The 6,888-nt window shown below is 47.8% G+C and overlaps 2 long non-coding RNA genes across 2 annotated transcripts; one reads left to right on the top strand and one right to left on the bottom strand.

Annotated features, from left to right (window-relative positions):
* Positions 1 to 312: 312 nt before the first annotated feature.
* Positions 313 to 5,386, bottom strand: LOC121140428. Its single transcript, XR_005877259.1, has 2 exons — positions 5,140 to 5,386; positions 313 to 1,582 (listed from the first exon to the last, which is right to left on the bottom strand). It is a non-coding gene; the product is annotated as an uncharacterized LOC121140428 (long non-coding RNA).
* On the top strand, positions 3,637 to 6,531 carry LOC121140429. The gene is made up of 2 exons (XR_005877260.1): positions 3,637 to 4,931; positions 5,383 to 6,531. It is a non-coding gene; the product is annotated as an uncharacterized LOC121140429 (long non-coding RNA).
* The last annotated feature ends 357 nt before the right edge of the window (positions 6,532 to 6,888 follow it).

Raw genomic sequence — 6,888 nt, 5'->3', positions numbered from 1 at the left:
TGTGACTCTGTACGTGCCTCTCAGACACCATCAAATGCAAACTGCACCCCTAGCTCCTGAATAGAGTGTGATGTTGTTGAGATTGTGTGCACGCCTTTAATCCCAGCACTCGGGAGGCAGAGGCAGGCGGATCTCTGTGAGTTTGAGACCAGCCTGGTCTACAGAGTGAGTTCTAGGACAGCCTCCAAAACTACACAGAGAAATCCTGTCTCAAACTCTCCCCGCACCCCCAAAAAATATTAAGGGTCAAGTTTCGGTTTTTTCTTTTTCTTTCTTTCTTTTTTCTCTTCATCCCCTCTTTTCATTTTTTTAGTGTGTGTGTGTGTGTGTGTGTGTGTGTGTGTGTGTGTGCTCACCTCTGCATGTGCATGTTGGAGGCCAGCAGTGAGACCCTGTATTTAAAACTTAAGTAAAAAGAGGGTTGGCAGTGGAACTTAGCAGTACAATGCTTATCTATCAAGCTCAAGGTCCTGGGTCAGAACCCAGTACCACAAAAAAATTTTTAATTTAATTAAAGGAAGTAAAATGTAAAATGTGCTCAGTTTTAACGGAGTTTTGAGCTTATAAACACTGGCCATGAGGTCCCCAGTAACCCTGACAGATTGGTGTCTTGTCCTGACCCACAGCTGAGGCCCTGAGGCTGACAGGGTTAGTGAAGGGGTTCTAGCAGTGAGATCTGACTGGATGGCTCTCTCCTCAGTCAGCACACACACTCCGTTGCTGCTGCTCCCTCCGGTACAGAAGGGACAAAGGCCATGTGTGCCCTGCGTGAGGTGGCCCTGCAGTGTGTCTGTGCTCTTTGGGTCCCTTTCCCAGATGTCTGTGTGAGGAAAGGCTCAATTTCCACAGGGGCTTTTTGAGTCCCGTCCACCTTCTCCTGACACACGTCCCAGGCCTTTCTGGAAAGAACCTATGCCAGGAGTGCTCATGGCTGACGGCTCACTCTGGAGGGTTCTTATCACAGTGAGCTCAGTGAAGACACCTGCTTTCCTCCTGCAGGGATGAAGCCCTGAAATAACAGACCTCCCAGGATGTTCATCGTCATCAAATACGGCTGCCCAGAAACGGGGGGCCCTTCATGCAAACTTCAGGCTGCAGGCAAAGGGAGTCAGCCAACTGCTTGAGCTCACCTGGTCTGCAGGTGACTTACAACTGGTGGTATTACGTTGTAGGAGGCTAGATCCACTCTCCTAGGTCTTGTATTCTGGCAAAACAGTACACATCTATGTCTGCGGGGACATGTACCTTTGGGAAGCTCTGTTTAAATAAATGCCTTTCATGTCAAGGATCCCAAAGACTTTTCAATGAGTAATTAATGAATTTTAACCATAAAATCCTTGCCCCATAAAAAACAAGTTATTGTCTTCATTTTACAAATAGATCAAAGGTCATGCCGTCAGTGCTGATGTGGGAAACAGACGAAAGAATTTTGTTTTGCTTTTGTCCTAACAGCAGCTGCCTGGGACCGGCTCCAGCGCTGCCTCCTTTCTGCTCTCTGACTTCTGCAACAGACACAGGACTGGCCTTTATGTGTCCTCTTAAAGGCTGGGCTTCTATGCACAGTTCACAAGCTTTGATATACCTGGAATTTAGAAAAGAAAGGCAGAAGAATGTTATTTGATGCTTTTCAGAGTTCGCATTGGAACCAAGCCTTCATTTTGGGTCAAATGCCAATAAAAGGAAAGAAAAAGAAAAAAGGGAAAAAACTCGGTCACCACATCTTTAGGAGTATTGCTTTTATTCTGTCTCTGAAAAAACCTTTCCGTTAAAACTAATGACAGTGTATCTTTAGTGACCAAAATGATTGTCACTATTTATCGAAAGCTAAGTGTTAGGTATTTCATTTTTTGCATATTAATATCACAAATACACATGATGTATTTACTATTTATTCCTTTTGCAGGGCTATAACTGGACTCAGAGATGGAAGATGACCTGAGAAGAATGAAGGAGAAAAATAGAAAGAAAAATCATGAAGGAACTTAAAAACCATTGGATGCATGCTCTGGGATCAAAGCACTGTGTGTCAGTTAAATAAAATATCACCAGATCCCTACTCTCAAGCATCTGAGGGGAAAAGCTAGAGGAAGGAAAGAAAATACATAAATAATATTAATAATAATGATGATGTCAGTTATCAACACATTTCAGTCAAAAGAATTTATTGACTTGCCAGCATGTATTAATATTGTACTTATTACAAGGGACAGTCCTTCTTCTCATGGACTTATTGTCTAATAGGAGAATCAGACATTCATCAAATAATCACATCAATTTAAAATTGCAATTGAATGGAATAAGACACCAAATGGGCCACAGACTGACAAAGGATTAGTACCCAGAATATATAAAGAACTCCTACACATAATAAGATATGACCAATAGATGCACTGTCAAATAAACCAATGGCCAATTTAAAAAGAAGAAGAAGAAGAAGAAGAAGAAGAAGAAGAAGAAGAAGAAGAAGAAGAAGAAGAAGAGAAAATGGCCAATAAACAGAAAGTATGCTCCTGTCTCTCTCACTTGTAAACAGGGAATTGCAAATTAAAACATTGAAATGCCATTTCACACCCATCAGCTTGGCAACAACTTTAAGGTTTGACATTAGCAAGTGTTGAGGGTGTGGAACATGGGGGAATGCTCACAGAACTGTGAATCAGTACAACCCATTGAGCCATGCCCAACAACGCTGCCAGGTTCCGTGTCCTGAGCCCAGAGGCTCCACATCCAAGTATCTACTCAAGTCTGCTTTCACTCCAGGGAATGGGATTTTTTAAAAAGCTATTAGAGCATTGTTTCTAACAGAAAAATAAAGTGAAAATGAGCTAAATATCTTCCAGAAGGAGGCTGGAAAGTAAAGCGTGCTGAATTCACAAACTGGGCCCCTCATCAGCCTAGGAAAGGTAAGATCCAGAAACACATACATTAATGAGGGTTCATGCTTGCCTAGTCGAAAAAAAGCAAGTTACAGAATTATATGATCAGTCTAATAGCATCTCTTCAACGTTTAAAATAATTCCAGGTGACTCCTTCGAAGTGCCTACAGGCACCAAGATACGGAGTAAAAACACAAAAGCAGGCATGGGAATGCAGCATCAACGCGCCAAGGTGATTCTGTTAGGAAGGCACAGAGATTGGTTCAGAGGACTCTGTCCAAATCCAAAGGGTTTGTCTCCTTTTAAGAAACTCTGAATTGAATAGGGGAAACGTTAAGTTTTAACAGAGGGGAAAAAAAGGGTGATACAGTGTTCGTAAGCTTATAAATGCAGTTTTTGAAAGCTTTAGATTTTTTTAAATTGGCCTTTGACCTATCAAAGGAGTGCTTGATAGGTTGGGGTGGGGTGGGGAGAAAGCTGGTTGTGTGTGTACGCGCGCGCGCGCGCGCACGCGCGGGGGGGCGCCTTAAGATGGGGGAGGCGAGTGAGGAAAGGAAAATGAGTGGAAAGGTGTTCCAGGTGAAAGAGTCAAGCTCTGGGAAGAAGGGAGTGGAGTGGGGGTGGGGAACAGACATTTGGCCACCTAGAAAGGTCATGTGTTTCCTCCGAGCTTGACAAAATCGTGGCCCAAAAACATTTGACATAGCCGGAACAGGAATAGGAGGAGCGGACACCCTTGAAGGGCGGGGGGGGGGGGGGACTCCTGAGTTCAGGAGAATAAGAGGAAGGTGGCGGGAGGCGGAGTAAGTACTGAACTCCTTAAATAGTGCGCGACCCAGGCAGGATCTACACTGGGACTGGCTTGTGAAGTGTTAGAAAATGGCAGACCTGCGCGCCCAGGAAGATGGGGAGGGCCTGGAGCGCCAGACCTCCCTGCCGAAGCTGCAAGCCTTGTGCTGACTGGAGTGCAGGAAGCTCGCGGCCTGCAGGAAAAGGGATCTGAATGAGGCAGGAGGACAGACTCAGATCTTACAGAGAAACATGTTAATAGCCAACGCAGTGGACGCACTTTACAAGGTCACAGACAGAGTGGCTTTGGCTGGAGTAGCCACTGCTGGGAAAAGCATCCAGGACGCATTTCGAGTGATCGTGTGGGCGGTGTCACCTTCACTGCGATGTAGAGTAACAGGGATAAATAAGATGCGGCGAGTTGGAGATGCGTGCATGGCAAGCTAAGTGGACCTGCGGGGCGTCCTCCCAGCGCTGCGGGCGAATGGGAGGCGCCAGAGACCAAGGAGGGGTCGGTCAGAGCCAGCGCGGAGCGAGCAGAAACTGAGCTGGGGCCCTGCAGGATGATGAGGAATGGGTTTCTGGAGGATGAAGGACCGGGACAGGGAGCATGCAGAGCAGCCTCCAGGAGGCTAGCAAGTACGCCAGGCTGGGCGGGGCCGGGACACCCGAGCAGGGGTTGGCACCTCCAGCCTCTCGGGTGCGCCCCGCAGCGGCAGGCACCGGGCCGCGGACCCAGGCAGGCTCTCCCTTGGTACCTCGGAGAGCTGGGCACCAGAGCAGCTGGAGTTCGGCTCTGAGTACCACCCGACCATCCCTACTACCACAGGCGCCGGGCGAGCGCAGGCCGCGCCTCCGGGGCCCGAGGGCCTGGCGACGTCACCAAGGCTCTGACGCGCGCTAACCCCGGCGCGGGCTTCCTACCGGCAGGTCCGAGTCCTTGAAACCCACCACCGCATCCTTGGCCCTCCTCCCGGAGAACCTAGATCTTGCTAATTCGGGAAGACTCTTAGTTCTTCAGGAACTGATAAGGACGCGAGCTAATAGTTTATATATAAAATAATAATAAAGATTTTTAATAATGCCAGGAAAGAAATACCCAGACCCAAGAAACAGACTAATAATAACCAGCCAGCTAAATCCCTGCTCCCGTGCTCAGCACTCTAACGAACAATAATGACGACAACAGCCATAATAGCCACAGTTTATTGAGCGCTTACTCTGCCACGGCAGTGTTAAGCGCTTTGCAGGCAACAACCCTCGGAGGTAAGTACCGTACGATCCCCATTTTGCAGGAAACCAGAGCAGAGAGGTTAAGTAGCCTTCCCTAGGGCACACAGCTAGCTGGTGTCAATGCCAGAATCCCAACCTAGGCTGGCTGTTCTCGTGTAATCCTCAGGCCAACCCGTTAAGATCGGGAGCTTTCTCTCCATCTTAAAGATGAGGAAAACAAGGCACATGGAAATTTAAGTACCTTGCCCAAGGTCACCTAGCTGGATGAGGCAGAAAGCGAACCCAGGGCTCCTCTCTGTCCGCAGAACCCTCGGTCTTGACCATAGGCGATGCCACTTCCAAACCACCTCCGACCGCCCCGAAGGCTTCTGCCCGGGTTCCCGGGTGGCAAAAGCAGCCTCAGGTGGGTTTGGGTAGGTTTCTGCAGCCTCCGCTCTGCTGACGAACCAGGTGTCTTAGAGCAGCGTCCTTGCTCTGCCTTCAGGCGCAGGATGGGGATGCCTCTCCTGGAATCCAGTCCCAGACCAGGCTGCGCGATCACGGAAGGGACGGAGCGGGGGCGGAGGCAGCAGTAGGGATCCGGAGTCCCATTTGACCAGCCGTGGGGCCAGGCTCCAGATTTGCCCCCCGAGGCCGGCAGAGGGCGCTGCCGCACGCGCATGGAGTTTCACTACTGTCAGCTCTGCCTATGCACACCTTGCAATGGCTTTTCTTCTTCAGGTGAATCCCTCCATCCCCGATCTTAGACCTGCTTCTTTAGACTGAGCAATTGCTATCCCTTCAAGGCTTCCCAAGCCCCAACCGGCTCGCCCTTGTTCTGTAAAGGCATCCATTCCGTTAAAAAGCCTAGGTATTCCAAATTCAGCGCGGTCTGGCCTCCCCTTCTGGTGAGTCTGTGAGAGATGTAAAATGGAGGTAGATCCTCCACTTGAAATAGATAACGAATTTTCTTTCCTTTCCAAAACGGGAAATGAAGACTATAGAAGGAGCCGACAGTTGAAACGGTCTATTTTCATAATAGTCACCGCCTATTGGTCGCTCCTTTTGCTCCAGGACTTTTTAGACCTTGGCTCGCTATGGCCTGAACATTGTGAATCATGATTCCCATTGATGTAAATCCCGAAAACTAATAAATAATGAGACCAGGATTTGATCCAGGAGCTCTACACTTAAAGCCACATTCCCAAAACCAAAATGCACAAGTGGTTAATCCCAGCACTCAGGAGGCAGAGGCAGGAGGATCTCTGTGAGTTCGAGGCCGGGCTGGTCCGACAGCCTCCAAAACAATACAGAGAAACCCTGTCTTGTAAAACCAAAAAAAAAAAAATGCACAAGTGGACAACTGATCCAAAGGGGTTGGTTATAACCCAAATCTAGGGTGCTTAGCAAAACCCTACCATGAATGGAGTTTGTCCAGCTTTTTTTTTTTTTTCCCTGAGACTGGGTTTCTCTGTGGCTTTGGAAGTTGCCCTGTCCTGGAACTAGTTCTTGTAGACCAGGCTGATCTCGAACTCACAGAGATCTGCCTGCCTCTGCTTCCCCAGTGCTGGGTTTAAAGGCATGTGCCACCAGTGCCCGGCATTAGTCAAGCTTTCTGAAGTCCTCTTTAAAATAAAGGCTAAAGGTACCATGAGAGAGTCCACTGGAGTCTTTTTTTGCTTAGTCTGGAAGAACATCCAATGTGGCTCATTCACTTTCTGTGTCTGGGCTCTGAAGAAATAATAGTGGGTCTAGGAAAGTCTGAAAAACACAGAAGGGAATGGGAAAACCCTTTCTGTGGTTTTTACTTTAAATCAAGTCTCGTTTTGCTATTTGTGCTATATTTTTAAATTAATGTGGCTCTCCCCACCCTTGAAGTTGGCACACAAATAGCAAAAACAGAAGGAAAGCCAGCTAGCAACTTTAAATGTGGTTCTCAAAAAGGAGGGACCTGACTTAAAAAGGAAATGGGAATTAAATGAGGTGTCTTGGTGTCTCAAAGACAGACTTT

This window comes from Mesocricetus auratus, unplaced genomic scaffold (assembly GCF_017639785.1).
Source record: "Mesocricetus auratus isolate SY011 unplaced genomic scaffold, BCM_Maur_2.0 Super-Scaffold_100004, whole genome shotgun sequence".
NCBI classification, from domain to species: Eukaryota; Metazoa; Chordata; class Mammalia; order Rodentia; family Cricetidae; genus Mesocricetus; species Mesocricetus auratus.
Note: the sequence above shows the minus strand (reverse complement) of the source record. Positions and strands in the feature narration are given on the sequence as shown.